We start from the raw sequence: 10,129 nt of genomic DNA, 5'->3' as shown, positions 1-10,129 counted from the left end.
GATTGCTTTTTTCTTTTATACTCTTTGGAAAGTTTTTCCTAATTAGGTGAGTCTTAGTTTTACGTCTGAAAGACATTTCAAGCTTTGTACAGCAAACGAAGCAAGTTTAAGTACCTACTTATTTTCTCTTAAGAACGTTGCAAAGTTTTGTTTACTTTTATAATTTTTATTTTCGTTTCCTTGCGGCAATGCATTTAAAACTATTGAGAGCAAGTTGCAAAACTACTTAAACACATTGTAGCATTTTGTTCTCATAATGAAATATTATCCGATACAATCATATTAACAAACAATTGTTAGTTATATTGTGTTAAAAATGTTTGTTCAGAATTCTTGAAAGAAATGTTAAATATTAATAAAATTTGAATGAAAATTACTTTTTACTTTCTTCTATATCTAATATATAGAAGAAAGTATTGGATTCGTGCAAATTTTCGATTTTCGAATTTTGACAGATTCGAACGTTTTGAGGTGTGCTGAGTCCATTTCGACTATTTTTGGAAAATGTCTGTCTGTCTGTGTGTGTGTGTGTGTGTGTATGTATGTATGTGTGTGTGTATGTGTGTGTGTCACGTCTGTGTGTGATCAGTTTTTTGTGGCCGCTCTACAACAGAAACTACCGCATGAAATTGAACGAAATTTGGTACACATATGTGCCCCTATGTGAACTTGTGCCCATTGGTTTTTGGCGCGAATTCCTCCAAGGGGGGTGGAGCAATGGGACGTTTTTTGAGTTACGCGTGCTTGCTATTCCTCAGGAAGTAACTGGCGGAATCAAACAAAATTTGGTCCACATGTTGCCCCTAATAGGAGCAGGTGCTGATTCAATTTTGGTGTCAATAGCTCAAACGGGGGTTGAGTTATAGAACGTTTTTTGTCGTCAATTGTGACTGCTGTATCTCAAGAAATAACGAACGGAATCAAAGAAAATTTTTTTGACAAGTAGCCCTTAGTGGGTATAAGAGCTGATTTTATTTTGGTGTCAACAGCTAAAAAGGGGGTAGCGCAATCGCCCGTTCTTTTTTTCTATTGTGAGTGCCCTATCTCAAGAAGTAATGCTACGTTCTGGCTGAAATTTGGAATATATGTGAATCCATACTTAAACAGGCTTTGGTTCAATTTTGACTCCAATCGCTCCAAGAGGTGTTGATTTTTTACTTTCTTCTATATCTAATATATAGAAGAAAGTATTGGATTCGTGCAAATTTTCGAATTTCGAATTTTGACGGATTCGAACGTTTTGAGGTGTGCTGAGTCCATTTCGACCATTTTTGGAAAATGTCTGTCTGTCTGTGTGTGTGTATGTATGTGTGTGTGTGTGTGTGTGTGTGTGTGTATGTATGTGTGTCACGTCTGTGTGTGACCAGTTTTTTGTGGCCGCTCTACAACAAAAACTACCGCATGAAATCGAACGAAATTTAGTACACATATGTGCCCCTATGTGAACTTGTGCCCATTAGTTTTTGGCGCGAATTCCTCCAAGGGGGGTGGAGCAATGGGACGTTTTTCGAGTTACGCGTGCTTGCTATTCCTCAGGAAGTTACTGGCGGAATCAAACAAAATTTGGTCCATATGTTGGTATTAACAGGAACAGGTGCTGATTCAATTTTGGTGTCAATAACTCAAACGGGGGTTGAGCTGTAGAACGTTTTTTGTCGTCAATTGTGACTGCTGTATCTCAAGAAACAATGAACGGAATGAAAGAAAAATTTATCGGCAAGTAGCCCTTAGTGGGTATAAGAACTGATTTTATTTTTGTGTCAACAGCTAAAAGGGGGGTAGCGCAATCACCCGTTATTTTTTTCCATTTTGAGTGTCCTATCTCAAGAAGTAATGCTACGTTCTGGTTGAAATTTGGAATATATGTGAATCCATATGTAAACAGGCTTTGGTTCTATTTTGACGCCGATCGCTCCAAGAGGTGTTGATTTTTTTTTTGCGAATAAAAATATTTTTATTAATGCAACAATAAGAAAGATAAATCGTAATAGATTGTCGTCTGCGTATTTCTCGTGATTTTAATTGTATGGAAATGATAGGAAATATGATCTCAATGATTTAAAATTTTTAACTGTTGCCATCTTATGTTTGTTAACAAATAAAATATTTGTAATTAATTCAAGCAAGGCTTTTGAAATAACTTTCAATTTTCGCTCTTTGCTTTGCTTTTGCAATAATTCAGACATTGGGATGGTCGTCAAGTTTTTGCATGTGTAATTTTGTTTTTGTTGGGAATATTGCTTCCTCGTCAAGCATGGGGAGGGATCAGAAAAAAAAAGAAAAATATAGAAGAAAGTTTCGTGATGGCCACAACATACTAGTTTTTTTTTTAGCTTTATTAATGCAACAATAAGAAAGATAAATCGTAATAGATTGTCATCTGCGTATTTCTCGTGATTTTAATTGTATGGAAATGATCGGAAATATTATATCAATGATTTAAAATTTTTAACTGTTGCCATCTTATGTTTGTTAATAAATAAAATATTTTTAATTATTTCAAGCAAGGCTTTTAAAATAACTTTCAATTTTCGCTCTTTGCTTTGCTTTTACAATAATTCAGACATTGGGATGGTCGTCAAGTTTTTGCATGTGTAATTTTGTTTTCGTTAGGAATATTGCTTCCTCGTCAAGCATGGGGAGGGATCAGAAAAAGGAAAAATATAGAAGAAAGTTTCGTGATGGCCACAACATACTAGTTTTGTTTTAATGTATTCAGTACTCCCCCTTTGATCCGATATTGAAATAAGAAATTGTAAGACTCTAAATTCGAATTAAGAATTGTTTAGATTTTTTTCTCCATTTTGGATACACAAGTCCATCAACGTCATTTGTTACATTCTTTTACAGCATATAAATAATAGAAGAAGGTACTAATACGTGTAAAAAGTTTCAAATTTTGGTTCGTTCGTTCGTTTTGAGTTGTGCTGAATCCAATTTTACATTTTTTGGAAAATGTCTGTATTCCTGTGAATGCATTTTTGTGCCCACTCTAGACCAAAAGGTACTGCATAAAATCGAATGAAATTTAATACACAAATTTTCGTCACGTGAATTAGTAATGAATAGTTTTTGGGCACCAATTCCTTTAAAAAAGGTGTTGCAATTGAATGTTTTCTTTTCTGAAGACAGTGTTATCTCACGAAGTAATGCAGGGATTCAGATAAAATATGATTCATTGGTAGATCTACAAGTATCCGAGAACACAAGTAAAAAATACAGGTGCTAACTCCATTTTAGCGCCAATATATCTAAATAAGGGAAACAACTGAACGTTTTTCCTCGTCATTTTTGACAAACTCGGAAGGGATAAGTGCAGATTTATTTTTTTCCACTTGTATGCTCGAGGGTCGAGGAGGGTGGTGCACTCGAACGTCCTTTCTCGCTCATCGTGAGAGCTATATCTCTAGAAGTAGTGTCAGAACTCAAACGAAATTTGGTAACACTAGTGAACCTACACTAAAACAGTCACTGATCCCGTTTTAGGGGCCAATCACTTCGAGGGGTTGATTTTTGCCATCGTTTGCGGGATAGTTAAAGCCATCTTAAACAAATTGACCAAAATAATCAACGTAGAAAAGGAACTAAATTCGAGGGGATTGGTTTTTGCCATCGTTTAAGGGAGAGTGAAAGCCAGCTTAAACCAACTGACAAGAAAACCAAAGAAAAGGAACTAAATATAAATATTTTGACTTACAATTCCTTCGAGAACGGCAGAAAGTTGGGGTTCAAATCGGTACTACTAATAAAAGCTGTAATTATTTTTCATTTGGGGGTATCTTTAGAGATAATTATTGCTGTTCTTATTCTATTTGAAAATTTTCGGACCTGTTGTATTTACAGATGATTTATCTAATGGTGCTTTTGTGGGCAGTTGGAATTTGAATGTAAATTGTAGTTTACGTTGATTGAAAACTAAAATCCCTATTTTGATAAAGTATTTAGAGATCATTATTCTAACTGTAACGGCGGGTTATAGAGACTGTAGTAACCCTGATGCTCTTCTACTTATTATGGGTATTTTTAGGAACTGTTGTCTTTATTCTAATAGGGATTTTAGGGGCAATAGGAGTTGTTTTTCTTTTGGTTTTGGCTTTGTTTAAGTCTACCAATATGCATATTACATTTTTTTCTGCGCCTGGCACAGCGGATCCACGTGCTGTCAGCTTAGTTATTTTATTTTTTCGAGCCACAAAGGGTTGAGGAATGTTAATCTTATCAGAGATAGTTTTCATTTAGTTTGGAACTGTTTTTTTTCCTTTGAAGAGAATTTTCGAGGGACTGATGATATTGTTCAAATGATTCTTTTATTAGCATTTGTTTTCATTTTAATGGGAGTTTTTAGATTATTTTCGCCAGCTTTATTTACCGTCGCTTTGCTGTATTTAGTCTATTACTATACATGTGGAACAAGGTAAAATCATTCGTACTAATTTTAATTTAAACATTTTATTAATTCTTTTTTTTATTTGCAAACATATATATTAGGTGTTTTGCTAGATTTGTTCAAATAAATACTTCAATAGTGCAAACATGTTACGTTGTTGACGGAAAGTAAACCCTTCGTTTTGTATGTATTTTAATGAGATACTGTATTTCTGTTGATGTAAATTTCAGGTACTTCACGACTTTTCACGAGACTTAAAACTTTTAAACTGGCAATCCTCTGGTGGGAATACTTTTTGTGACTTTTTCCATGAAATAAATTGAACGCACGCTTTTGAAGATCAATAAAATAAAATAGGATGCATGTAAATTTATGTGTTCATTTTCTTTTAATAAAACCGCACATTCTACGCCAAATGTTCACCAACTTTTGTACGAGCACTACCCACTTTAAATTTTCTGCGTGATAGAAGCATGTTATGTAGGTCGCCAAAACTGGTGACTTAAAATTTATTATTTTTTCCCTCATTTTATACCCTTTTTAAAGCATGTAAAAAACTGCACCGTTTGAAATTGTTTCAAAGTTGTATAATAAACGAAATTGAAACGTTTAACTCAAGTTGCCTTCCTTGAACCGTCAAATAAGCCGTTCATGAGTACTATTGCAAAAAAAAAAAAAAATCAATGACATAAGGTTGGTGAGCCATAGTTAAGCTTTGATGAGTTTTCATAATTTTCTGTTTAGATGTATTTGGCTGAAAATTTTATGTTGAATTTTATCTGTAACACATATTAAGAGCAAGTTTTTTATAAGATAAAATAAACTGTTCTTACAATACAATTTCAAAATTGTAGCTTGTAGTTCACCTTTGGAGCAAAGTGTTCGAAAATGTGGGGAAAAAAAGAAAAAGAAGTTATCGGCAAACTATTTTTACTTCAAGAAGGGCAATACAAATGTCAAGGCAATACAAAGACATTACAAGGTAATACAAAGTACAAGGGCACTGTAAGAAAAACAAAATACAGTACGCATTTTTTCAATGCCGCGCTCTCATGGCTTCACTTGCTGTGGATTTTTTTTCTATGGAAAAAGAACAATGTGTAATGTTAAAAAGTAATACATTGCAGTAGAGCACCGAAAACTACTATACTACTTTAGTTCACATATTATTTTATCTAAGGCAACCCCCTTGGGTGCATGCATATGGTTACCATTTGCAATTCCCGTAAATTCATGACGTGGCTGAATTTATTGCAGATAAAGTAAATTAAAGTGAATGAAGCCAAACAGAAAATGAAGGGTCTTTCAGAAAACATTCATTATAACACAAAATTCTAAGAATTTAAACACATTTATTCAAACACAAGTTACTCTAAGCTGAATACAGGCGCCCTTCGTCTAACACGGTTAATTCGTTCCGTGCAGTATCGAAACCGTGTTGTACGAGACTTTTTTAAAAATATTTTTTTAACATATTTTTTACGCTAATAAATCATATACATAGTAATGTACATCATGTCAATGTGTATCGTGTTGTATCGAAACCGTGTTTCGTGTTGTATCGAAACCGTGCAATTCGAGACTGAGAAATAATGTACTAAATCAAAGAATGTGTAGTGTACTGTGTTATATCGAAACCAAGTATCATAAAAACAAAATAAATACTTATTAGAGTTATCAAACATTAACAAAATGTATTAAACAAAAATGAAATTCCATCTTTTTTAAAGATAACTTTCGTGTTATATCAAAACCATGAAGTATTAAATTCAAGTTTCGTTCCGTAATATCGAAACCGTGTTATAATAATCGCAAATTTGGTACCGTACATCGAAACCGTGTTGTACAAGTACCGTGTTATACGAGGGACGCCTGTATTAGAATTGCTCCTCCTCGAAATTAACACCGCTGTAAACAATTGTGTCCTAACAAGGTAATGTCTTGAACTTCAACCATTTTCACTCCAGATCTATGTTTTACAGTGCAGTATTATCGTTTTGTGACAGAAAATAAAACTACTTCTATTTTTCGGGATGGTTTTCCTTAGGAACACTGGCCATCTGAGGCCTTCTATATACGTAAAGGAGATCTTTTGTACACATGTATGTATCTAAGATTGTATTTTCGGCAATGCACAGACCTAGGGCTTGACAGATTGGGATGAAATTTAACGGAAAATTGTCATTTCCTGAGAAAGCTACTGTGTGTAGCACCAAACTAGTTTCATTTTGAGTTTATTTCAATTTGAAGAAAAAATATAAAATTGGCCGAAGAAATGACATATATTTTCGATTTTTGCAGCATATAGAAACTTTAAAAAACTCCACCAGATGAACTTTATCCGAAATTTTTGAAGCAATTAGAGCACGCCTAATCTAGGTTTTGAGTAATTTTCAGATTCTAAAGCGAGGTTCACATAGAGATTCAACTGTTTAAACTGCAAGTGTTCGTCAAAACAAATAGACTTTATTCTGAAAATAAATACGTGAACAATTTTTTTGAATTGAATATAAAAATGATTATCCTTTTATAACCTTCTTTCCCGCTTTACTTCTTCCATTTGTATTTACATTTATCTTTACAAAGAGAAATATATAACTATACGAGTAAAATAAACTGTTTTTTAATGTTGGAAAGCGATTTTGAAGTTCTTATCATTAATTGTGTTAAGAACGATTACCTTTTGGTTCCATGATATTTGTAGAAATGTCTTCAAAGCTTTAATAATTTGTTTTTTTACAAAATTTATTTTTCGTACTTTAAAAGTTGTTTTTATGATATAAAATCAAACTATTGTCGTTTTTTCCCTATTAGAAAATCGTCCGTCAAGGTATGACGGGTCAAAATTGTTTCTGCATTTGAACGAAGCAATTACCTGTTTAGTGATATTTTAATAGTTGAAATTTAACCCTAACTCGAGTGGATTAACCCTAAATTCTAGTACATACCGTTTATTTCTGATCACTTTTTCTTTTCTTCATTCCTCTGAAATGATACATTCTTACCAGTAAAACAGTTAAGCTACCGGAACCAGTTCAGCCTTGTCAAAATAAAGCATTTCCCCGCATGTCAAATATTACCAAAAAATATTAACAAATTATCATGTAATTCCGCGAGTTTCATTTTTGATGACGTCAGAGCGCTACTTGATCAGTGAATTCGCTATTATTATTTCCCAACTAGCTTTTACCCGCAACTTCGCTCACGTTAATATACTATATTATTTTAATCAAATCAGGTTAATAATCAACACAGGCAGATGTCGAAACGTTACCAAAAAAGGTTCTCCCCAGTTTCTCCAGGTTCACCGAGATTTCAAATCACCCCCCCCCCCTCTTTAATATATCAAAAATGTCAGAGAAACTGGGGAGACACCTAAAAAATACGTAAATTAGGAAAATATTTAAGAGTAGTAAGGAAGTTTGTATGGGTAATTCTTAAAAATTCCAATTCGAGTGAGGTTGAATAGCTAAGGCGTGAAAGAATTACAAACAAACTAACAAAGTCACTTTCGCATTTGTAATATAAGTAAGGATTATAATTTTTTTTTCTTTGAACATAGTCTAAAACCTTCTCTAAATATGACTATTGAAGTACAAACTGTTTAAAAAATGTAGCTGCCAGTAATTTTCCTATACTATAGTTATTTTGGGATTGCTTTAGTTATTTGGGGAAATTTCAATCATTGGGGGTTCTTTATGCGGTTTAAAATGTTACCAAATTTCACCAAATTAACCCAAAAATAGTTTTGGGATACCTTGGATAAGGCTCCCCCTCCCTACTTTGAAAACTGTCTGTTACTAATTTTCGTTGAAGAAATATTATCGCCAAATATTGAAATACTTCTAGTGACTATAAAACGATGCTACAAATTTTCATCCAAAATGTTTCCAAAAAAGTAGTAAAATTTAGCAATTGTTTGAAATAGCGCAAAAAGACAAATTAATGGAAGCTTTTGTGCTGTTTATAGATTTGCTTAATTTAGTTGGCGGATTTTTTTTACATGTTAATAAAAGATAAAGATTCTTTTAATGGCGATATTTTAGTTACATGGTGAAAACCGAGAAACAGTATTGCGTTGTTTTTAGCTTCAAACACAGTGACAGTTGAAAAAATTGCCAAATGCCTTAGCTATTGAAGTCTTTCCCCAAAAAACGTTGGGCGAGATTCCTGCTGGTCAATTGGATAATGAGTCCAAAAATAGTCCAGTCAACACAAATAAATTAAAAAAAAAAAAAAAAACATTTATTGCATCAAAGTGGCATTAAAATGGAAAAGAATCAGCCAAATCATTTTAATTTTCGCCAATCTTGTGCAAAAATGTTACTTTTAATTTGACTAGAGAAAAGCCTTGAACAGTCACGAAAAGCAAAGATAGTCAACAATACAACAGGGATCACATTCTTGAGTGCCCGGCCCTTATCCCACATGTTCTGCAGCTGGGTATGGTGCCACTGGCTTCAGAACTTCGAGAGGTCCTCTACAGCACAGATGCGTTGCAGCTAGCGGACGCAGTCTTGAGGACACACGGAGCCATTTAATTGTCCATGGACACGACAAAAAAAAAAAAAAAAAAAAAAAAAAAAAACAGGGAGTTGAAATGATACACTAAATACTGTATTGGGTTGAGGAAAGCCTTCGAACAGGGAACTAAAAAGCTCATAACTCGTTTTTTATTCTACGTAGAAATTTCGAACAGGTGCCATCTTCAGCAGAAAAATCGGAGCTTTCGATGGGTATATAATGTTAATATGTGCAAGTATTTTTTCATCCCCAAATTAGAGAATTTATACGAAAATTGTGTTTTATTGCCCCCCTAAGGAGGTTTTGTCCTCCATAACTGGACGAAAACTACCCTATGTGTCATTCTGATGCATAAGCTATATTATTGTTAAGTTTCATCAAAATCCATTGAGTAGTTTTTGCGTGAAAGAGTAACAAACATCCAAACAGACAAACTTTCGCATATATATAATAGTAGTAAGATGTGTGAAACTTATCTCTACATAGTATAAAATGAAGTCTCCAAAAAGCGTCTGTGTGTTTGAACTCGCAAAACTCGAGAACTACCGGCCGATTTTGCTGAAATTTTCACAGTTTGTTCCTTTAAGTCCTGAGAAGGTTTGCAGACCAGTTCGAAAACAATTCGATGAATAGTTCTTTTTTTATTCCAATTTAGGCCCAATTTTCACATAAATTCCCGAATATGGGATGAAAAATTACTCGCAAATAGTAATATTACATATCGTTGGAAAGGGAAGAATTTTCCGCGTTCTACGCAATTTGTTCCAATGCTCTAACTTAATTGCGGCGGGAGTTTTTTACGTTTTTAGCTTTAATTTTTTTAGGCTTAGCTGAAATTTAGGCACTACTTTCTTCATTAAATCCATCAATAAAAAGTGAAGGAATCGTCCCACAGTTTTCTTTTTGACAGCATTGGAAAGAGCTGTTTTTTTTTACTCCAAATCTAACACGACCTAAGGTCGAAAGTTTAACCCTCTATCTCCATTAGAAAAAAAGTTACAAGCGAATTAAATGAAGTTCAAAAATCTGTTCTCTATTTAAATTTTTAACAATTTTATTTCGCGTTTCCACGGTAACGCTTTTTGAATTCATTGCTTATTTCCATCTTTCTCATTTTCAATTCTTAAACTTATTTTATTTTGTGTTTCCATTGTTACGCATTTTAAATCCATCTTTCTCATTTTATTTTAACTTCTTAAAAGTATTTTACTATCTGTC

The sequence above is a fragment of the Uloborus diversus genome, chromosome 2 (assembly GCF_026930045.1).
Source record: "Uloborus diversus isolate 005 chromosome 2, Udiv.v.3.1, whole genome shotgun sequence".
Taxonomy (NCBI): domain Eukaryota; kingdom Metazoa; phylum Arthropoda; class Arachnida; order Araneae; family Uloboridae; genus Uloborus; species Uloborus diversus.
Note: the sequence above shows the minus strand (reverse complement) of the source record.